This window comes from Lissotriton helveticus, chromosome 10, assembly GCF_964261635.1.
Source record: "Lissotriton helveticus chromosome 10, aLisHel1.1, whole genome shotgun sequence".
NCBI classification, from domain to species: Eukaryota; Metazoa; Chordata; class Amphibia; order Caudata; family Salamandridae; genus Lissotriton; species Lissotriton helveticus.
Genome location: NC_136071.1, coordinates 20,543,603 through 20,567,465, shown reverse-complemented (window position 1 = coordinate 20,567,465; position 23,863 = coordinate 20,543,603). Strand labels below are relative to the sequence as shown.

General features: G+C 59.1%; 1 protein-coding gene across 2 annotated transcripts in view; it reads left to right on the top strand.

Moving 5' to 3' along the window:
* Window positions 1–23,863, top strand: part of L1CAM (L1 cell adhesion molecule) — a 699,580-nt gene that overhangs the window by 549,105 nt on the left and 126,612 nt on the right. The window lies entirely within an intron of this gene.

Genomic DNA, 23,863 nt, shown 5'->3' with positions numbered 1-23,863 from the left:
GGGCTCTGGGGTACTGGGGGTCCCATGTGAGTCTGGGCTCTGGGGTACTGGGGTCCCATGTGAGTCTGGGCTCTGGGGTACTGGGGGTCCCATGTGAGTCTGGGCTCTGGGGTACTGGGGTCCCATGTGTACTGGGGTCCCATGTGAGTCTGGGCTCTGGGGTACTGGGGGTCCCATGTGAGTCTGGGCTCTGGGATACTGGGGGTCCCATGTGAGTCTGGGCTCTGGGGTACTGGGGTCCCATGTGAGTCTGGGTCTGGGGTACCATGTGAGTCTGGGCTCTGGGGTACTGGGGGTCCCATGTGAGTCTGGGCTCTGGGGTACTGGGGTCCCATGTGAGTCTGGGCTCTGGGGTACTGGGGGTCCCATGTGAGTCTGGGCTCTGGGGTACTGGGAGTCCCATGTGAGTCTGGGCTCTGGGGTACTGGGGGTCCCATGTGAGTCTGGGTCTGGGGTCCCATGTGAGTCTGGGCTCTGGGGTACTGGGGGTCCCATGTGAGTCTGGGCTCTGGGGTACTGGGGTCCCATGTGAGTCTGGGCTCTGGGGTACTGGGGCCCCATGTGAGTCTGGGCTCTGGGGTACTGGGGGTCCCATGTGAGTCTGGGTCTGGGGTCCCATGTGAGTCTGGGCTCTGGGGTACTGGGGGTCCCATGTGAGTCTGGGCTCTGGGGTACTGGGGTCCCATGTGAGTCTGGGCTCTGGGATACTGGGGGTCCCATGTGAGTCTGGGCTCTGGGATACTGGGGATCCCATGTGAGTCTGGGCTCTGGGGTACTGGGGTCCCATGTGAGTCTGGGCTCTGGGGTACTGGGGCCCCATGTGAGTCTGGGGCTCTGGGGTAGTGGGATCCCATGTGAGTCTGGGGCTCTGGGGTACTGGGGATCCCATGTGAGTCTGGGCTCTGGGGTACTGGGGGTCCCATGTGAGTCTGGGCTCTGGGGTAGTGGGATCCCATGTGAGTCTGGGCTCTGGGGTACTGGGGGTCCCATGTGAGTCTGGGGCTCTGGGGTAGTGGGATCCCATGTGAGTCTGGGCTCTGGGGTACTGGGGGTCCCATGTGAGTCTGGGCTCTGGGATACTGGGGTCCCATGTGAGTCTGGGCTCTGGGGTACTGGGGGTCCCATGTGAGTCTGGGTCTGGGGTACTGGGGTCCCATGTGAGTCTGGGCTCTCGGGTACTGGGGCCCCATGTGAGTCTGGGCTCTGGGGTACTGGGGTCCCATGTGAGTCTGGGCTCTCGGGTACTGGGGTCCCATGTGAGTCTGGGCTCTGGGGTACTGGGGGTCCCATGTGAGTCTGGGCTCTGGGGTACTGGGGGTCCCATGTGAGTCTGGGCTCTGGGGTACTGGGGGTCCCATGTGAGTCTGGGCTCTGGGGTCCCATGTGAGTCTGGGCTCTGGGGTACTGGGGGTCCCATGTGAGTCTGGGCTCTGGGGTACTGGGGTCCCATGTGAGTCTGGGCTCTCGGGTACTGGGGCCCCATGTGAGTCTGGGCTCTGGGGTACTGGGGTCCCATGTGAGTCTGGGCTCTGGGGTACTGGGGGTCCCATGTGAGTCTGGGCTCTGGGGTACTGGGGGTCCCATGTGAGTCTGGGCTCTGGGGTACTGGGGTCCCATGTGAGTCTGGGCTCTGGGGTACTGGGGTCCCATGTGAGTCTGGGCTCTGGGGTACTGGGGTCCCATGTGAGTCTGGGCTCTGGGGTACTGGGGGTCCCATGTGAGTCTGGGCTCTGGGGTACTGGGGGTCCCATGTGAGTCTGGGCTCTGGGGTACTGGGGGTCCCATGTGAGTCTGGGCTCTGGGATACTGGGGGTCCCATGTGAGTCTGGGGCTCTGGGGTACTGGGGGTCCCATGTGAGTCTGAGCTCTGGGATACTGGGGGTCCCATGTGAGTCTGGGGCTCTGGGGTACTGGGGGTCCCATGTGAGTCTGAGCTCTGGGATACTGGGGGTCCCATGTGAGTCTGGGGCTCTGGGGTACTGGGAGTCCCATGTGAGTCTGGGCTCTGGGGTACTGGGGTCCCATGTGAGTCTGGGGCTCTGGGGTACTGGGGGTCCCATGTGAGTCTGGGCTCTGGGGTACTCGGGGTCCCATGTGAGTCTGGGCTCTGGGGTACTGGGGGTCCCATGTGAGTCTGGGGCTCTGGGGTACTGGGAGTCCCATGTGAGTCTGGGCTCTGGGATACTGGGGGTCCCATGTGAGTCTGGGGCTCTGGGGTACTGGGAGTCCCATGTGAGTCTGGGCTCTGGGGTACTGGGAGTCCCATGTGAGTCTGGGCTCTGGGGTACTGGGGGTCCCATGTGAGTCTGGGGCTCTGGGGTACTGGGGGTCCCATGTGAGTCTGGGCTCTGGGATACTGGGGTCCCATGTGAGTCTGGGCTCTGGGATACTGGGGGTCCCATGTGAGTCTGGGGCTCTGGGGTACTGGGGGTCCCATGTGAGTCTGAGCTCTGGGGTACTGGGGTCCCATGTGAGTCTGGGGCTCTGGGGTACTGGGAGTCCCATGTGAGTCTGGGCTCTGGGATACTGGGGTCCCATGTGAGTCTGGGGCTCTCGGGTACTGGGGGTCCCATGTGAGTCTGGGGCTCTGGGGTACTGGGAGTCCCATGTGAGTCTGGGCTCTGGGGTACTGGGGGTCCCATGTGAGTCTGGGGCTCTGGGGTACTGGGAGTCCCATGTGAGTCTGGGCTCTGGGGTACTGGGGTCCCATGTGAGTCTGGGGCTCTGGGGTACTGGGGTCCCATGTGAGTCTGGGGCTCTGGGGTACTGGGGGTCCCATGTGAGTCTGAGCTCTGGGGTACTGGGGGTCCCATGTGAGTCTGGGCTCTGGGGTACTGGGGGTCCCATGTGAGTCTGGGGCTCTCGGGTACTGGGGTCCCATGTGAGTCTGGGCTCTGGGATACTGGGGTCCCATGTGAGTCTGGGGCTCTGGGGTACTGGGAGTCCCATGTGAGTCTGGGCTCTGGGATACTGGGGTCCCATGTGAGTCTGGGGCTCTCGGGTACTGGGGGTCCCATGTGAGTCTGGGGCTCTGGGGTACTGGGAGTCCCATGTGAGTCTGGGCTCTGGGGTACTGGGGTCCCATGTGAGTCTGGGGCTCTGGGGTACTGGGGTCCCATGTGAGTCTGGGGCTCTGGGGTACTGGGGGTCCCATGTGAGTCTGAGCTCTGGGGTACTGGGGGTCCCATGTGAGTCTGGGCTCTGGGGTACTGGGGGTCCCATGTGAGTCTGGGGCTCTCGGGTACTGGGGTCCCATGTGAGTCTGGGCTCTCGGGTACTGGGGTCCCATGTGAGTCTGGGCTCTGGGGTACTCGGGGTCCCATGTGAGTCTGGGCTCTGGGGTACTGGGGGTCCCATGTGAGTCTGGGCTCTGGGATACTGGGGGTCCCATGTGAGTCTGGGTCTGGGGTCCCATGTGAGTCTGGGCTCTGGGATACTGGGGTCCCATGTGAGTCTGGGCTCTCGGGTACTGGGGTCCCATGTGAGTCTGGGCTCTGTGGTACTGGGGTCCCATGTGAGTCTGGGCTCTGGGGTACTGGGGGTCCCATGTGAGTCTGGGCTCTGGGGTACTGGGGGTCCCATGTGAGTCTGGGCTCTGGGGTACTGGGGGTCCCATGTGAGTCTGGGGCTCTGGGATACTGGGGGTCCCATGTGAGTCTGGGCTCTGGGATACTGGGGGTCCCATGTGAGTCTGGGCTCTCGGGTACTGGGGGTCCCATGTGAGTCTGGGCTCTGGGGTACTGGGGTCCCATGTGAGTCTGGGCTCTGGGGTACTGGGGTCCCATGTGAGTCTGGGCTCTGGGGTACTGGGGGTCCCATGTGAGTCTGGGCTCTGGGGTACTGGGGGTCCCATGTGAGTCTGGGCTCTGGGGTACTGGGAGTCCCATGTGAGTCTGGGCTCTGGGGTACTGGGGGTCCCATGTGAGTCTGGGCTCTGGGGTACTGGGGGTCCCATGTGAGTCTGGGCTCTGGGGTACTGGGGTCCCATGTGAGTCTGGGCTCTGGGGTACTGGGGTCCCATGTGAGTCTGGGCTCTGGGGTACTGGGGTCCCATGTGAGTCTGGGCTCTGGGGTACTGGGGGTCCCATGTGAGTCTGGGCTCTGGGATACTGGGGGTCCCATGTGAGTCTGGGCTCTGGGATACTGGGGGTCCCATGTGAGTCTGGGCTCTCGGGTACTGGGGGTCCCATGTGAGTCTGGGCTCTGGGGTACTGGGGTCCCATGTGAGTCTGGGCTCTGGGGTACTGGGGTCCCATGTGAGTCTGGGCTCTGGGGTACTGGGGGTCCCATGTGAGTCTGGGCTCTGGGGTACTGGGGGTCCCATGTGAGTCTGGGCTCTGGGGTACTGGGAGTCCCATGTGAGTCTGGGCTCTGGGGTACTGGGGGTCCCATGTGAGTCTGGGCTCTGGGGTACTGGGGGTCCCATGTGAGTCTGGGCTCTGGGGTACTGGGGTCCCATGTGAGTCTGGGCTCTGGGGTACTGGGGTCCCATGTGAGTCTGGGCTCTGGGGTACTGGGGTCCCATGTGAGTCTGGGCTCTGGGGTACTGGGGGTCCCATGTGAGTCTGGGCTCTGGGATACTGGGGGTCCCATGTGAGTCTGGGGCTCTCGGGTACTGGGGTCCCATGTGAGTCTGGGCTCTCGGGTACTGGGGTCCCATGTGAGTCTGGGGCTCTGGGGTACTGGGGGTCCCATGTGAGTCTGAGCTCTGGGGTACTGGGGGTCCCATGTGAGTCTGGGCTCTGGGGTACTGGGGGTCCCATGTGAGTCTGGGGCTCTCGGGTACTGGGGTCCCATGTGAGTCTGGGCTCTCGGGTACTGGGGTCCCATGTGAGTCTGGGCTCTGGGGTACTCGGGGTCCCATGTGAGTCTGGGCTCTGGGGTACTGGGGGTCCCATGTGAGTCTGGGCTCTGGGATACTGGGGGTCCCATGTGAGTCTGGGTCTGGGGTCCCATGTGAGTCTGGGCTCTGGGATACTGGGGTCCCATGTGAGTCTGGGCTCTCGGGTACTGGGGTCCCATGTGAGTCTGGGCTCTGTGGTACTGGGGTCCCATGTGAGTCTGGGCTCTGGGGTACTGGGGGTCCCATGTGAGTCTGGGCTCTGGGGTACTGGGGGTCCCATGTGAGTCTGGGCTCTGGGGTACTGGGGGTCCCATGTGAGTCTGGGGCTCTGGGATACTGGGGGTCCCATGTGAGTCTGGGCTCTGGGATACTGGGGGTCCCATGTGAGTCTGGGCTCTCGGGTACTGGGGGTCCCATGTGAGTCTGGGCTCTGGGGTACTGGGGTCCCATGTGAGTCTGGGCTCTGGGGTACTGGGGTCCCATGTGAGTCTGGGCTCTGGGGTACTGGGGGTCCCATGTGAGTCTGGGCTCTGGGGTACTGGGGGTCCCATGTGAGTCTGGGCTCTGGGGTACTGGGAGTCCCATGTGAGTCTGGGCTCTGGGGTACTGGGGGTCCCATGTGAGTCTGGGCTCTGGGGTACTGGGGGTCCCATGTGAGTCTGGGCTCTGGGGTACTGGGGTCCCATGTGAGTCTGGGCTCTGGGGTACTGGGGTCCCATGTGAGTCTGGGCTCTGGGGTACTGGGGTCCCATGTGAGTCTGGGCTCTGGGGTACTGGGGGTCCCATGTGAGTCTGGGCTCTGGGATACTGGGGGTCCCATGTGAGTCTGGGCTCTGGGATACTGGGGGTCCCATGTGAGTCTGGGCTCTCGGGTACTGGGGGTCCCATGTGAGTCTGGGCTCTGGGGTACTGGGGTCCCATGTGAGTCTGGGCTCTGGGGTACTGGGGTCCCATGTGAGTCTGGGCTCTGGGGTACTGGGGGTCCCATGTGAGTCTGGGCTCTGGGGTACTGGGGGTCCCATGTGAGTCTGGGCTCTGGGGTACTGGGAGTCCCATGTGAGTCTGGGCTCTGGGGTACTGGGGGTCCCATGTGAGTCTGGGCTCTGGGGTACTGGGGGTCCCATGTGAGTCTGGGCTCTGGGGTACTGGGGTCCCATGTGAGTCTGGGCTCTGGGGTACTGGGGTCCCATGTGAGTCTGGGCTCTGGGGTACTGGGGTCCCATGTGAGTCTGGGCTCTGGGGTACTGGGGGTCCCATGTGAGTCTGGGCTCTGGGATACTGGGGGTCCCATGTGAGTCTGGGCTCTCGGGTACTGGGGTCCCATGTGAGTCTGGGCTCTGGGGTACTGGGGGTCCCATGTGAGTCTGGGGCTCTGGGGTACTGGGGGTCCCATGTGAGTCTGGGCTCTGGGATACTGGGGTCCCATGTGAGTTTGGGGCTCTGGGATACTGGGGGTCCCACGTGAGTCTGGGCTCTCGGGTACTGGGGTCCCATGTGAGTCTGGGTCTGGGGTCCCATGTGAGTCTGGGCTCTGGGATACTGGGGTCCCATGTGAGTCTGGGCTCTCGGGTACTGGGGTCCCATGTGAGTCTGGGCTCTGGGGTACTGGGGGTCCCATGTGAGTCTGGGCTCTGGGATACTGGGGTCCCATGTGAGTCTGGGCTCTGGGGTACTGGGGTCCCATGTGAGTCTGGGCTCTGGGGTACTGGGGTCCCATGTGAGTCTGGGTCTGGGGTCCCATGTGAGTCTGGGGCTCTGGGGTACTGGGAGTCCCATGTGAGTCTGGGGCTCTGGGATACTGGGGGTCCCATGTGAGTCTGGGCTCTGGGATACTGGGGGTCCCATGTGAGTCTGGGCTCTCGGGTACTGGGGTCCCATGTGAGTTTGGGGCTCTGGGGTACTGGGGTCCCACGTGAGTCTGGGGCTCTTGGGTACTGGGGTCCGAGCAGCGTCACTGTGAAAAGGGACGTTTGTCTGTCTGGATAATCAGGGAATCGCTTCACTTGATGCAAAATCCATCTAGCCATTTCAGTAGAAACAAAGCCTGCTGCAGGTCAACGCACCACAAGATACAAAGAGCACTGCACACGGAATGCGATGTAAAAATGTAAATTGATACTTGTATAGCACACTACTCACCCGCAAGGGTCTCAAGGCGCTTGTACGAATACCGCTGTGGAACCCCTCCTGGCTTTCCCTGTGAGGTGTCCACTCCTGGGCACCCCCAAGGTGGAGGCCAGGCATCCTTCGCGTTGTGGGGGCCGTTGTGGAGATTAAGCAAGATATTGCCCAGAGTCGCAGAGTGGGACCTATGATTAGAATAGGCACCGAGGCGAGAATTATCAGGTCCGGGGAAATTGAGCCCAAGACCCGCCGAGGCGGGAATTGAACCCTGGTCCCGGGCATGACCTCTGCATCAGGGTCTGCCGCTCTAACCATTGAGCCACACTTCTCCTTCTCCGATGCAGCTCTTGACACCGCTGAAGCTGTGAATGTAAACAGTTCATTCATTCCTTCAGACATTATAGGGGGTGAGACTCCCTTCCAGGCCCTAACTCTGTGCACCGTGGAAGGTGCTGCCAGGCTTTGCTCTCATCAGGAAGTGTGAAGCCCGCATGTGTAAGTACATATAAAGGGGTGGAAACACCTCCCTGTGAGCAGTGTCATGTATAGAAACAGATCCATGCAACAAAACCCACCCACGTGTTAGGGACAGGTCTGGGCTTTTTTGTTCCTTACTTTGCTCCCATTAAACAGTTATAAGTGCATCTTCACTTTTGAAGGCAAATCATGCTTGCAACGCGTTGTTCTTCAAAAAGGACCCTTTACACCAGGCCCAAACAATTTGCTTTGGTTTGTTTCAGTCCTGATGTCACTTTCAGAAGTGTCAACTAGTGATTCACCCCATACAAACATGTTACAGCAAAGTTCTGGGGGTCTTTTAGGCGTAGAAATCAGTGCTTTCCGCAGCCCCCGGGACGCAAACAGGGCTCCCTGCATCACTTCCAAGAGACCGGAGCAGACTGTGTCAGATAAAACTAAACGTGCTGTGAATAGCGTCTTGAATGTTATTTTTAACTCGTGTGGCTTTCTTTCACACAAACAAGTCTTAATGTTCTCTTTTCAGTACGGGATTGTGGCAGAAGTATGGCCTTGTCCTCATGTGTAACCCTGGGAGTGAAATCTGCTCCGCTCGTGGAGTTGGCGGAGTTTTACGCGGAGATCGCAGAGTTCCAAAAAACTCTGCCTCGCATTGTGGAGCGGAGATTTTTTCCTCGCTCGCATTCGTCAACGTCATGTTGGCGAGCGTGAGCGAGGAAAATCCACCACCCAGCGAGATTTTTTCTTGTTCGCGATCGTCAACATCAAGTTGACGAGCGCGAGCATGGAAAACCAACCTCCCGGCGAGATCTCTCAATGCAGGGAGCTCAGATTTCTCATTGGGAGTGTTCGCATTTGCTCGTGCCGCACGCGTTGAGAAACTGTCCATTCGTGTTGAGAAAGCTGCACCTCGAGTAAAAATCTACTCGAGCGGCAGAAAGGAAAGCAGCACCCGCTTGGGCTGTGCATGGTATCGTTCGCGATGATTGCACAGTGAGGACAAGCATCTGGCACCGCAAATCACACCGAACTGCATTTTTCTATCACACTATGCCGCTTGCGGAGCTACGCGTAGCGCGGCAGAGTTTTTTTCCCCACTTTGTGGAGTTCCGCTAGCAGAACTGCATGAACTCCGCCCAGGGTTACTCAGGGGCTGTTTACATAGTCACCACTGGGTTTCTTAGTGCAGACCAGGAGCGCTTAGCGTTACCCAACTCAGCGGTACTCCTTTTATCATCCTTTATGTTGAAAGGCTGCAGAACAAGGCCGCCCTTCTTGTGAGCAGATTTCCGTGCTTTGTGCACATTTGGCGAAAGGTTAATTTCAAAGCAGATAGGCCCAGAGACGGAAAATAAAGCAAAGATGTCATTCGTTGAGTCAGCACGAGGCAGAACGCTTCTAGGAAACACTTATACGTCATTTCTCTAATTTAAAAGACACAGAACTTCGCAATTGAATCTCGTGCACTCTTTACTCAGACACAGTTGTGCACATGGAACTGCGGCTTTACATGCACTGAAAATAGACACCACTGCTCTACATTGCAAGCCCTAAGGTCGGGTGGCAAAATGCCAGTTAAACATGAAATAAAGGACATGTGACAAAATGCCAGTAAACATGTAACAAAGTTCATGTGACAAAATGCCAGTATACATGTAACAAAGGACATGTGACAAAATGCCAGTAAACATGTAACAAAGGACATGTGACAAAATGCCAGTAAACATGTAACAAAGGTCATGTGACAAAATGCCAGTAAACATGTAACAAAGGACATGTGACAAAATGCCAGTAAACATGTAACAAAGGACATGTGACAAAATGCCAGTAAACATGTAACAAAGGACATGTGACAAAATGCCAGTAAACATGTAACAAAGGACATGTGACAAAATGCCAGTATACGTGTAACAAAGGACATGTGACTAAATGGCAATAAACATGTAACAAAGGGCACGTTCGCCAGGGAACGTTCGCCTCCACGCCACAACCAACAAGTTCCTTCTGCTGTGATCAGAGGATGGCCAGGCCAGTCACGAGGGCACTTCTTGCTGGGGGTGCTTCTACGAAGGGGTTCTCTTCCGAGTGCCATTAGGAGAACGGCATGTGCCACACTGCATGCACATGGGTCTTCTAAGCACTAGTTAGGTGATCAACAAAAGACATAGGGCCAGATGTAGGTAAATAGTATGTACCGATTCGAAAATACTGAATTTTACCGATTCGGTATTTTCGAATCGGTAAATGCTATGTAGCAAATTAATCTGTAAAAATTACCGAATTGTTAAGATTCGGTATTTACCGATTCGGTAATTGCCATTCATTCCTATGGGCCGGGAGGCCCATAGGAATGAATGGCAATTACCAAATCGGTAAATACCGATTCGGTAAAATGGGGAAAACATTGAAGGGTGGCAGGGTGTCACTTTGACACCCTGTTGCACCCCTTAATTGTGTATGGGTGCACATGTTGCAGACATACATGGCCTAAGGGCATGTATGTCTGCAACATGGCACTGAAACAATTTGCATAAAATAGCTTTTTGTTTTTTTTCCATTATTTACCACCAACTTGTAGTTGGTGGTAAATAGCGAATCCTAACATGTTATGTTATGTTATGTTAAATGGGATTTGTAAAGCGCGCTGACACCGTGGGTTTCCTGGCGCTGTAGGACAGAGGTGAGGCTGAGGACGGATGAAGCGGGGTTTAGCAAGGTGGGGGAAAAAGGAAGGTTTTGAGCAGCTTCCTGAAATGAAGGAGGGAGCTACTGGATTTGATGGTCAGGGGCAGAGGATTCCAGAATTTAGGGGCCAGGAGGGCGAACCGATAGCCACCGAATTTGTTGGTTTTGGTTTTGGGAACAGCAAGCAGGTTGAGGTGAGCTGAGCGGAGGTTGCGAGTAGGGCGGTGTGGGTTGATGAGTGAGGTCAGGAAAGCGGGGCTGGTACAGTGGAGGGTTTTGAACGTGAGGCAGCCTAGATTGAAGGCCGCCCTCTGTTCTATAGGCCGCCAGTGCAGCTTGTGCAGTAGGGGTTTAGCCGACTGCCATTTGGGGGTTTTGTAGATGAGACGAGCTGCTTGGTTCTGCACGACCTGGAGGCGGTGTAGTAGTGATTTTGGGAGTCGGTGATACAAGGAGTTGGAGAAGTCCAGGCGGGATAGCACCAGGGAGATGATGACCTGAATCAGAGCGGCTGGTGGGAGTACATGACTAACTTTGCGGATTTTGCGAAGCTGGAACGTACATGATGAGATAACATGGGATAAGCACTCATTTAAGTGCTTCCTACATTAGGAATTCGGTAATTTACCAAATCTGTATTTAAGAAATTGGTAATTTACCGATTCCTTAAATTACCGATTCGGTAAATTACCGAATCCTTAATTTCGGCCCCTACATCAGAAAAGCCCATTACCGGTCGGTAACGGCCAAAATTCGTTAATTTCGTCCGGTAATAGCCTTCCTACATCTGGCCCATATTGAGGCTGTGGGGGGGGGGTTCACAGCCTGTACCCTGGTGGCAGTGCCCCTACTGCACTATTGAGCACTCTCCCCCTCTTTCTGCCATGGAGTTCCCACCATGAGGGCGCAGGGTGTAATTGTAGAGAGCAACTTCCGGTTGTAGGGGGTACGGGGTGTACCCTGAGTTGGTGTGAAGGGTTTCAAACCTCTTGGCGGCCTCCAGGCACGTGTCACCAGTCCAGCTCATGAGTGGGTGCTGCTAAGGGTTTGATGAAGGGGTGGCAGGTCTTCCTTTCTCCTCCCTCTTTTTCATCTGTGGTCTGCAGAGCAGTGCCCCCTCCCTCACTGACCCTTGAGTGAGCCACCATCTTCCTCCACCCCTTCCACCACAAAGAGGCCTTCAGATGCAGATCACCTTGGATAATATCACTCCAGCTGCTGCAGTGCCCTAGGTTAGCTTCATATAAAACTGCCGCCATGGGCTCTTGGATTGGTGCCATCTTCTCATGGCACCTCAACTGCCACCATGGGCTCCAGGGTTGGTGCCATCTTCCCGTTGGCATGTCTCTTGCCACCATAGGATCACAGGTTGGTGTCCATCATCTCATGGCACCTCACCTGCCACCATGGGCTCCTAGGTTCGTGTCTATCTTCTGATGGTGCCTCTCCTGCTCTCCTGCCCCTGTGGCCTCTTGTGCTGGTGTCCTTCCTCTGATGGCACCTCTCCCTGCTCCCATGGGCACTTTGGTTGGTGTCCATCCTCTCATGGCACCTTCCATGCCACCATTGGCACCTGGGTAAGTGTCCATCTTCTCATGGCTCCTCCCCTGCTATTTTCAGATCTTGGGTTGGTGCCCCTCTTCTCATGGTACCTCTCCCGCCACCATTGACTATTGGGTTGGTGTCCATCCTCTCATGGCACCTTCCATGACATCATTGGCACCTGGGTAAGTGTCCATCTTCCCAAGGCACATCCCCTGCCACCATGAGCTTTTGGGTTGGTGTCAAACTTTTCATGGCACCTCTCTTGCCATCTTGGGCTCTTGTTTTGGTCCCCATCCTTCTAATGAAAACACCCTTTCTCTTTCTGGCCCTTAAATGTGTTTCCCACTGCCCTTGTCAAGTTACTGCTGGAACTTGAGTTGACTTCCATCATACCCTTGGACCGCTCCTGATGCCACTGATAACAGCTGATTGGACAGATTTCTATAGCGCCACCATAGCACCTCACCCACTGATCTTTGGGTTGCCTTGCATCATTTCTTAGCACCTCTCCTGCTGCTGCTAGTCCCAGAGCACACATCCATCATACCCCGGCAGCCCTCTCGCTGCCCCCTCAGTCTGCGTCCATCATACCCCAGCAGCCCTCTCGCTGCCCCCTCAGTCTGCGTCCATCATACCCTGGCAGCCCTCTCGCTGGCCCCTCAGTCTGCGTCCATCATACCCCGGCAGCCCTCTCGCTGGCCCTACGGTCAGCGTCCATCATACCCCGGCAGCCCTCTCGCTGCCCCCTCAGTCTGCGTCCATCATACCCCGGCAGCCCTCTCGCTGGCCCCTCAGTCTGCGTCCATCATACCCCGGGAGCCCTCTCGCTGCCCCCTCAGTCTGCGTCCATCATACCCCGGCAGCCCTCTCGCTGCCCCCTCAGTCTGCGTCCATCATACCCCGGCAGCCCTCTCGCTGGCCCCTCAGTCTGCGTCCATCATACCCCAGCAGCCCTCTCGCTGGCACTTCAGTCTGCGTCCATCATACCCTGGCAGCCCTCTCGCTGGCCCCTCAGTCTGCGTCCATCATACCCTGGCAGCCCTCTCGCTGGCCCCTCAGTCTGCGTCCATCATACCCCGGCAGCCCTCTCGCTGCCCCCTCAGTCTGCGTCCATCATACCCTGGCAGCCCTCTCGCTGGCCCCTCAGTCTGCGTCCATCATACCCCGGCAGCCCTCTCGCTGCCCCCTCAGTCTGCGTCCATCATACCCCGGCAGCCCTCTCGCTGCCCCCTCAGTCTGTGTCCATCATACCCCGGCAGCCCTCTCGCTGCCCCCTCAGTCTGTGTCCATCATACCCCGGCAGCCCTCTCGCTGGCCCCTCAGTCTGTGTCCATCATACCCCGGCAGCCCTCTCGCTGCCCCCTCAGTCTGTGTCCATCATACCCCGGCAGCCCTCTCGCTGGCCCCTCAGTCTGCGTCCATCATACCCTGGCAGCCCTCTCGCTGCCCCCTCAGTCTGTGTCCATCATACCCCGGCAGCCCTCTCGCTGGCCCCTCAGTCTGTGTCCATCATACCCCGGCAGCCCTCTCGCTGCCCCTCAGTCTGCGTCCATCATACCCCGGCAGCCCTCTCGCTGGCCCTTCAGTCTGCGTCCATCATACCCCAGCAGCCCTCTCGCTGGCCCCTCAGTCTGCGTCCATCATACCCTGGCAGCCCTCCCGCTGGCCCTTCGGTCAGCGTCCATCATACCCCGGCAGCCCTCTCGCTGGCCCCTCAGTCTGCGTCCATCATACCCCGGCAGCCCTCTCGCTGCCCCCTCAGTCTGCGTCCATCATACCCCGGCAGCCCTCTCGCTGCCCCCTCAGTCAGCATCCATCATACCCCGGCAGCCCTCTCGCTGGCCCTTCGGTCAGCGTCCATCATACCCTGGCAGCCCTCCCGCTGGCCCTTCGGTCAGCGTCCATCATACCCCGGCAGCCCTCTCGCTGGCCCCTCAGTCTGCGTCCATCATACCCCGGCAGCCCTCTCGCTGCCCCCTCAGTCTGCGTCCATCATACCCCGGCAGCCCTCTCGCTGCCCCCTCAGTCAGCATCCATCATACCCCGGCAGCCCTCTCGCTGGCCCTTCGGTCTGCGTCCATCATACCCTGGCAGCCCTCTCGCTGGCCCCTCAGTCTGTGTCCATCATACCCCGGCAGCCCTCTCGCTGGCCCCTCAGTCTGTGTCCATCATACCCCGGCAGCCCTCTCGCTGGCCCCTCAGTCTGTGTCCATCATACCCCGGCAGCCCTCTCGCTGGCCCCTCAGTCTGCGTCCATCATACCCTGGCAGCCCTCTCGCTGCCCCCTCAGTCTGTGTCCATCATACCCCGGCAGCCCTCTCGCTGCCCCCTCAGTCTGTGTCCATCATACCCCGGCAGCCCTCTCGCTGGCCCTTCGGTCAGCGTCCATCATACCCCGGCAGCCCTCTCGCTGGCCCCTCAGTCTGTGTCCATCATACCCCGGCAGCCCTCTCGCTGGCCCTTCGGTCAGCGTCCATCATACCCCGGCAGCCCTCTCGCTGGCCCTTCGGTCAGCGTCCATCATACCCCGGCAGCCCTCTCGCTGGCCCCTAAGTCTGCGTCCATCATACCCCGGCAGCCCTCTCGCTGCCCCCTCAGTCTGTGTCCATCATAGCCCGGCAGCCCTCTCGCTGCCCCCTCAGTCAGCATCCATCATACCCCGGCAGCCCTCTCGCTGGCCCCTCAGTCTGCGTCCATCATACCCCGGCAGCCCTCTCGCTGGCCCTACGGTCAGCGTCCATCATACCCCGGCAGCCCTCTCGCTGCCCCCTCAGTCTGCGTCCATCATACCCTGGCAGCCCTCTCGCTGGCCCTTCAGTCAGCGTCCATCATACCCCGGCAGCCCTCTCGCTGCCCCTCAGTCTGCGTCCATCATACCCCGGCAGCCCTCTCGCTGGCCCTACGGTCAGCGTCCATCATACCCTGGCAGCCCTCTCGCTGCCCCCTCAGTCTGCGTCCATCATACCCTGGCAGCCCTCTCGCTGGCCCCTCAGTCTGTGTCCATCATACCCCGGCAGCCCTCTCGCTGGCCCCTCAGTCAGCGTCCATCATACCCCGGCAGCCCTCTCGCTGGCCCTTCGGTCAGCGTCCATCATACCCCGGCAGCCCTCTCGCTGGCCCCTCAGTCTGCGTCCATCATACCCTGGCAGCCCTCTCGCTGGCCCTTCAGTCAGCGTCCATCATACCCCGGCAGCCCTCTCGCTGCCCCTCAGTCTGCGTCCATCATACCCTGGCAGCCCTCTCGCTGCCCCCTCAGTCTGCGTCCATCATACCCCGGCAGCCCTCTCGCTGCCCCTCAGTCTGCGTCCATCATACCCTGGCAGCCCTCTCGCTGCCCCCTCAGTCTGCGTCCATCATACCCCGGCAGCCCTCTCGCTGGCCCCTCAGTCTGTGTCCATCATACCCCGGCAGCCCTCTCGCTGGCCCTTCGGTCAGCGTCCATCATACCCCGGCAGCCCTCTCGCTGCCCCCTCAGTCTGCGTCCATCATACCCTGGCAGCCCTCTCGCTGGCCCTTCAGTCAGCGTCCATCATACCCCGGCAGCCCTCTCGCTGCCCCCTCAGTCTGCGTCCATCATACCCCGGCAGCCCTCTCGCTGGCCCTTCGGTCAGCGTCCATCATACCCCGGCAGCCCTCTCGCTGGCCCTTCGGTCAGCGTCCATCATACCCTGGCAGCCCTCTCGCTGCCCCCTCAGTCTGCGTCCATCATACCCTGGCAGCCCTCTCGCTGGCCCCTCAGTCTGCGTCCATCATACCCCGGCAGCCCTCTCGCTGCCCCCTCAGTCTGCGTCCATCATACCCCGGCAGCCCTCTCGCTGGCCCCTCAGTCTGCGTCCATCATACCCCGGCAGCCCTCTCGCTGCCCCCTCAGTCTGCGTCCATCATACCCCGGCAGCCCTCTCGCTGCCCCCTCAGTCTGCGTCCATCATACCCTGGCAGCCCTCTCGCTGGCGCTTCAGTCAGTGTTCATCATACCCTGGCAGCCCTCTCGCTGGCCCTTCGGTCAGCGTCCATCATACCCCGGCAGCCCTCTCGCTGGCCCTTCGGTCAGCGTCCATCATACCCCGACAGCCCTCTCGCTGCCCCCTCAGTCTGCGTCCATCATACCCTGGCAGCCCTCTCGCTGGCCCCTCAGTCAGCGTCCATCATACCCTGGCAGCCCTCTCGCTGGCCCCTCAGTCTGCGTCCATCATACCCCGGCAGCCCTCTCGCTGGCCCCTCAGTCTGCGTCCATCATACCCTGGCAGCCCTCTCGCTGCCCCCTCAGTCTGCGTCCATCATACCCCGGCAGCCCTCTCGCTGCCCCCTCAGTCTGCGTCCATCATACCCCGGCAGCCCTCTCGCTGGCCCCTCAGTCTGCGTCCATCATACCCTGGCAGCCCTCTCGCTGGCCCTTCAGTCAGCGTCCATCATACCCCGGCAGCCCTCTCGCTGCCCCTCAGTCTGCGTCCATCATACCCCGGCAGCCCTCTCGCTGCCCCTCAGTCTGCGTCCATCATACCCTGGCAGCCCTCTCGCTGCCCCCTCAGTCTGCGTCCATCATACCCCGGCAGCCCTCTCGCTGCCCCCTCAGTCTGCGTCCATCATACCCTGGCAGCCCTCTCGCTGGCCCCTCAGTCTGCGTCCATCATACCCTGGCAGCCCTCTCGCTGGCCCCTCAGTCAGCGTCCATCATACCCTGGCAGCCCTCTCGCTGGCCCCTCAGTCTGCGTCCATCATACCCCAGCAGCCCTCTCGCTGGCCCTTCAGTCTGTGTCCATCATACCCTGGCAGCCCTCTCGCTGGCCCTTCGGTCAGCGTCCATCATACCCCGGCAGCCCTCTCGCTGGCCCCTCAGTCTGTGTCCATCATACCCTGGCAGCCCTCTCGCTGGCCCTTCGGTCAGCGTCCATCATACCCCGGCAGCCCTCTCGCTGGCCCCTCAGTCTGCGTCCATCATACCCCGGCAGCCCTCTCGCTGGCCCCTCAGTCTGCGTCCATCATACCCTGGCAGCCCTCTCGCTGGCCCCTCAGTCAGCGTCCATCATACCCTGGCAGCCCTCTCGCTGGCCCCTCAGTCTGCGTCCATCATACCCCAGCAGCCCTCTCGCTGCCCCCTCAGTCTGTGTCCATCATACCCCGGCAGCCCTCTCGCTGGCCCCTCAGTCTGTGTCCATCATACCCCGGCAGCCCTCTCGCTGCCCCCTCAGTCAGCATCCATCATACCCCGGCAGCCCTCTCGCTGGCCCTTCGGTCTGCGTCCATCATACCCTGGCAGCCCTCTCGCTGCCCCCTCAGTCTGCGTCCATCATACCCCGGCAGCCCTCTCGCTGCCCCCTCAGTCTGCGTCCATCATAGCCCGGCAGCCCTCTCGCTGCCCCCTCAGTCAGCATCCATCATACCCCGGCAGCCCTCTCGCTGGCCCTTCGGTCTGCGTCCATCATACCCTGGCAGCCCTCTCGCTGGCCCCTCAGTCTGTGTCCATCATACCCCGGCAGCCCTCTCGCTGGCCCTTCAGTCTGCGTCCATCATACCCCAGCAGCCCTCCCGCTGGCCCTTCAGTCTGCGTCCATCATACCCCGGCAGCCCTCTCGCTGGCCCCTCAGTCTACGTCCATCATACCCCGGCAGCCCTCTCGCTGCCCCCTCAGTCTGCGTCCATCATACCCCGGCAGCCCTCTCGCTGGCCCCTCAGTCTGCGTCCATCATACCCCGGCAGCCCTCTCGCTGGCCCCCTCAGTCTGCGTCCATCGTACCCTGGCAGCCCTCTCGCTGGCCCCTCAGTCTGCGTCCATCATACCCCGGCAGCCCTCTCGCTGGCCCCTCAGTCAGCGTCCATCATACCCCGGCAGCCCTCTCGCTGGCCCTTCGGTCAGCGTCCATCATACCCCGGCAGCCCTCTCGCTGGCCCTTCAGTCTGCGTCCATCATACCCTGGCAGCCCTCTCGCTGCCCCCTCAGTCTGCGTCCATCATACCCCGGCAGCCCTCTCGCTGCCCCCTCAGTCTGCGTCCATCGTACCCTGGCAGCCCTCTCGCTGGCCCCTCAGTCTGCGTCCATCATACCCCGGCAGCCCTCTCGCTGGCCCCTCAGTCTGTGTCCATCATACCCTGGCAGCCCTCTCGCTGGCCCCTCAGTCTGCGTCCATCATACCCTGGCAGCCCTCTCGCTGGCCCTTCGGTCAGCGTCCATCATACCCCGGCAGCCCTCTCGCTGGCCCTTCGGTCAGCGTCCATCATACCCCGGCAGCCCTCTCGCTGGCCCTTCAGTCAGTGTTCATCATAGCCCGGCAGCCCTCTCGCTGGCCCCTCAGTCTGTGTCCATCATACCCCGGCAGCCCTCTCGCTGGCCCTTGAAGCTCTCCTGTTGCTTCTGGTCTTTGGATTGTCTTTCATCATACCCTGTCACGTTTCTTACTCCTGTGGGTTCTTGCATTGGCAGACCATCACACCCCTGCGTCATCCTGCTGCACCTAGACTTTAGGCTGCCTTCCATAACACATTGGCACCTCTCCCACTGGTCCTTAAGTTGACACCTATTAAAACTAGTCATCTTTCCTACTTGGCCCTTTGGTTGGCCTCCATTTTACCCTGGCACCTCTCACACTGGCCCTTTGGTTGGCCTCCATTTTACCCTGGCACCTCTCACACTGCCCTTTGGTTGGCCTCCATTTTACCCTGGCACCTCTCACACTGCCCTTTGGTTGGCCTCCATTTTACCCTGGCACCTCTCACACTGGCCCTTTAGTTAGCCTCCATTGTACCCTGGCACCTCTCACACCGGCCCTTTGGTTGGCCTCCATTTTACCCTGGCACCTCTCACACTGGCCCTTTGGTTGGCCTCCATTTTACCCTGGCACCTCTCTCACTGGCCCTTTGGTTGGCCTCCATTTTACCCTGGCACCTCTCACACTGCCCTTTGGTTGGCCTCCATTTTACCCTGGCACCTCTCACACTGCCCTTTGGTTGGCCTCCATTTTACCCTGGCACCTCTCACCCTGTCCCTTTGGCTGGCTTCCATTTTACCCTGGCACCTCTCACACTGGCCCTTTGGTTGGCCTCCATTTTACCCTGGCATCTCTCACACTGCCCTTTGGTTGGCCTCCATTTTACCCTGGCACCTCTCACACCGGCCCTAAGGTTGGCCTCCATTTTACCCTGGCACCTCTCACACCGGCCCTAAGGTTGGCTTCCATTTTACCCTGGCACCTCTCACCCTGTCCTTTGGTTGGCCTCCATTTTACCCTGGCACCTCTCACCCTGTCCTTTGGTTGGCCTCCATTTTACCCTGGCACCTCTCACACTGCCCTTTGGTTGGCCTCCATTTTACCCTGGCACCTCTCACACTGCCCTTTGGTTGGCCTCCATTTTACCCTGGCATCTCTCACACTGCCCTTTGGTTGGCTTCCATTTTACCCTGGCACCTCTCACACTGGCCCTTTAGTTGGCCTCCATTTTACCCTGGCACCTCTCACACTGCCCTTTGGTTGGCCTCCATTTTACCCTGGCATCTCTCACACTGCCCTTTGGTTGGCCTCCATTTTACCCTGGCACCTCTCACACCGGCCCTAAGGTTGGCTTCCATTTTACCCTGGCACCTCTCACACCGGCCCTTTGGTTGGCCTCCATTTTACCCTGGCACCTCTCACCCTGTCCTTTGGTTGGCCTCCATTTTACCCTGGCACCTCTCACCCTGTCCTTTGGTTGGCTTCCATTTTACCCTGGCACCTCTCACATCGGCCCTTTGGTTGGCCTCCATTTTACCCTGGCACCTCTCACACTGCCCTTTGGTTGGCCTCCATTTTACCCTGGCACCTCTCACACTGCCCTTTGGTTGGCCTCCATTTTACCCTGGCACCTCTCACACTGCCCTTTGGTTGGCCTCCATTTTACCCTGGCACCTCTCACACCGGCCCTTTGGTTGGCCTCCATTTTACCCTGGCACCTCTCACACTGCCCTTTGGTTGGCCTCCATTTTACCCTGGCATCTCTCACACTGCCCTTTGGTTGGCCTCCATTTTACCCTGGCACCTCTCACACCGGCCCTAAGGTTGGCTTCCATTTTACCCTGGCACCTCTCACACCGGCCCTTTGGTTGGCCTCCATTTTACCCTGGCACCTCTCACCCTGTCCTTTGGTTGGCCTCCATTTTACCCTGGCACCTCTCACCCTGTCCTTTGGTTGGCTTCCATTTTATCCTGGCACCTCTCACACCGGCCCTTTGGTTGGCCTCCATTTTACCCTGGCACCTCTCACACTGCCCTTTGGTTGGCCTCCATTTTACCCTGGCACCTCTCACACTGCCCTTTGGTTGGCCTCCATTTTACCCTGGCACCTCTCACACTGCCCTTTGGTTGGCCTCCATTTTACCCTGGCACCTCTCACCCTGTCCCTTTGGCTGGCTTCCATTTTACCCTGGCACCTCTCACACTGGCCCTTTGGTTGGCCTCCATTTTACCCTGGCATCTCTCACACTGCCCTTTGGTTGGCCTCCATTTTACCCTGGCACCTCTCACACCGGCCCTAAGGTTGGCCTCCATTTTACCCTGGCACCTCTCACACCGGCCCTAAGGTTGGCTTCCATTTTACCCTGGCACCTCTCACCCTGTCCTTTGGTTGGCCTCCATTTTACCCTGGCACCTCTCACCCTGTCCTTTGGTTGGCCTCCATTTTACCCTGGCACCTCTCACACTGCCCTTTGGTTGGCCTCCATTTTACCCTGGCACCTCTCACACTGCCCTTTGGTTGGCCTCCATTTTACCCTGGCACCTCTCACACTGCCCTTTGGTTGGCCTCCATTTTACCCTGGCATCTCTCACACTGCCCTTTGGTTGGCCTCCATTTTACCCTGGCATCTCTCACACCGGCCCTAAGGTTGGCTTCCATTTTACCCTGGCACCTCTCACACTGGCCCTTTAGTTGGCCTCCATTTTACCCTGGCACCTCTCACACTGCCCTTTGGTTGGCCTCCATTTTACCCTGGCATCTCTCACACTGCCCTTTGGTTGGCCTCCATTTTACCCTGGCACCTCTCACACCGGCCCTAAGGTTGGCTTCCATTTTACCCTGGCACCTCTCACACCGGCCCTTTGGTTGGCCTCCATTTTACCCTGGCACCTCTCACCCTCTCCTTTGGTTGGCCTCCATTTTACCCTGGCACCTCTCACACCGGCCCTTTGGTTGGCCTCCATTGTACCCTGGCACCTCTCACACCGGCCCTTTGGTTGGCCTCCATTTTACCCTGGCACCTCTCACACCGGCCCTTTGGTTGGCCTCCATTTTACCCTGGCACCTCTCACACCGGCCCTTTGGTTGGCCTCCATTTTACCCTGGCACCTCTCACCCTGTCCCTTTAGTTGGCCTCCATTTTACCCTGGCACCTCTCACCCTGTCCCTTTAGTTGGCCTCCATTTTACCCTGGCACCTCTCACACTGGCCCTTTGGTTGGCCTCCATTTTACCCTGGCACCTCTCACCCTGTCCCTTTAGTTGGCCTCCATTTTACCCTGGCACCTCTCACACTGGCCCTTTGGTTGGCCTCCATTTTACCCTGGCATCTCTCACACTGCCCTTTGGTTGGCCTCCATTTTACCCTGGCACCTCTCACACCGGCCCTTTGGTTGGCCTCCATTTTACCCTGGCACCTCTCACCCTGTCCTTTGGTTGGCCTCCATTTTACCCTGGCACCTCTCACACCGGCCCTTTGGTTGGCCTCCATTTTACCCTGGCACCTCTCACACCGGCCCTTTGGTTGGCTTCCATTTTACCCTGGCACCTCTCACACTGCCCTTTGGTTGGCCTCCATTTTACCCTGGCACCTCTCACACTGGTCCTTGGATGGCTTCCATTTTACCCTGGCACCTCTCACCCCGGCCCTTTGGTTGGCCTCCATTTTACCCTGGCACCTCTCACACTGCCCTTTGGTTGGCCTCCATTTTACCCTGGCACCTCTCACACCGGCCCTTTGGTTGGCCTCCATTTTACCCTGGCACCTCTCTCACCAGCCCTTTGGTTGGCCTCCATTTTATCCTGGCACCTCTCACACCGGCCCTTTGGTTGGCCTCCATTTTACCCTGGCACCTCTCTCACTGGCCCTTTGGTTGGCCTCCATTTTACCCTGGCACCTCTCACCCCGGCCCTTTGGTTGGCCTCCATTTTACCCTGGCACCTCTCACACTGGCCCTTTGGTTGGCTTCCATTTTACCCTGGCACCTCTCACACCGGCCCTTTGGTTGGCCTCCATTGTACCCTGGCACCTCTCACCCTGTCCCTTTGGTTGGCCTCCATTTTACCCTGGCACCTCTCACCCTGTCCTTTGGTTGGCCTCCATTTTACCCTGGCACCTCTCACACCGGCCCTTTGGTTGGCCTCCATTTTACCCTGGCACCTCTCACACCGGCCCTTTGGTTGGCCTCCATTTTACCCTGGCACCTCTCACCCTGTCCCTTTAGTTGGCCTCCATTTTACCCTGGCACCTCTCACCCTGTCCCTTTAGTTGGCCTCCATTTTACCCTGGCACCTCTCACACTGGCCCTTTGGTTGGCCTCCATTTTACCCTGGCACCTCTCACCCTGTCCCTTTAGTTGGCCTCCATTTTACCCTGGCACCTCTCACACTGGCCCTTTGGTTGGCCTCCATTTTACCCTGGCACCTCTCACACTGGCCCTTTGGTTGGCCTCCATTTTACCCTGGCACCTCTCACACTGCCCTTTGGTTGGCCTCCATTTTACCCTGGCACCTCTCACACCGGCCCTTTGGTTGGCCTCCATTTTACCCTGGCACCTCTCACCCTGTCCTTTGGTTGGCCTCCATTTTACCCTGGCACCTCTCACACCGGCCCTTTGGTTGGCCTCCATTTTACCCTGGCACCTCTCACACCGGCCCTTTGGTTGGCTTCCATTTTACCCTGGCACCTCTCACACTGCCCTTTGGTTGGCCTCCATTTTACCCTGGCACCTCTCACACTGGTCCTTGGATGGCTTCCATTTTACCCTGGCACCTCTCACCCGGCCCTTTGGTTGGCCTCCATTTTACCCTGGCACCTCTCACACTGCCCTTTGGTTGGCCTCCATTTTACCCTGGCACCTCTCACACCGGCCCTTTGGTTGGCCTCCATTTTACCCTGGCACCTCTCTCACCAGCCCTTTGGTTGGCCTCCATTTTATCCTGGCACCTCTCACACCGGCCCTTTGGTTGGCCTCCATTTTACCCTGGCACCTCTCTCACTGGCCCTTTGGTTGGCCTCCATTTTACCCTGGCACCTCTCACCCCGGCCCTTTGGTTGGCCTCCATTTTACCCTGGCACCTCTCACACTGGCCCTTTGGTTGGCTTCCATTTTACCCTGGCACCTCTGTCACTGGCCCTTTGGTTGGCCTCCATTTTACCCTGGCACCTCTCACCCTGTCCCTTTGGTTGGCCTCCATTTTACCCTGGCACCTCTCACCCCGGCCCTTTGGTTGGCCTCCATTTTACCCTGGCATCTCTCACACCGGCCCTAAGGTTGGCTTCCATTTTACCCTGGCACCTCTCACACTGCCCTTGGGTTGGCCTCCTTTGTACCCTGGCACCTCTCACACTGGTGTTGATCAGATGCTGCTCTCTCCTGGGGGTGGTAATAGGGGCTCAAATGAGAAAGAAATAATACAATCACAGGCTGTAGTTGGCGTCCATCAGCTGGGAGCGGGAGATAGGCAAGGCAGGAGTAAATACACTCTTTGTGACACGAGAATTCCTAAAAGGGGAGTAAAACGGCACTCTGCAGCCCCTATGGAGCAAGAGAGCCCCCAAACATTCAAGGGGGGCATGGAGGCCAAGGCCAATGAATGTCTGTGAGACATGTGAGACTCAGGGGCCCCTCATCACATCCTGCATGGGGACCCAACATTTTGTGTTACTCCGAATATAACTAGTTCGGCGCTCTTAACTCTTTCCATGCTCATGACGGCTCCACGCCGTCATGAGCTACGGGCGGCTTGTGCTCATGAGGATGTATGACATTAGAACGCATGCTTTTACCACGCATGCTTTTACAACGCGTGCCTTTACAAGGCATAATGCTTTGGGGCGCTGGATAGTGAATTATTTAATTTACTATTCCAACTCCAGTCCCCGTGGATAGTAGGGAAGGTGGTGGAGCCGTCATGGGTAAGGGAGCGCATAGCCCACCCCCTAGCCCCACCCGCGCTGCCACGGCAGAGGGGTTAACACCACCGT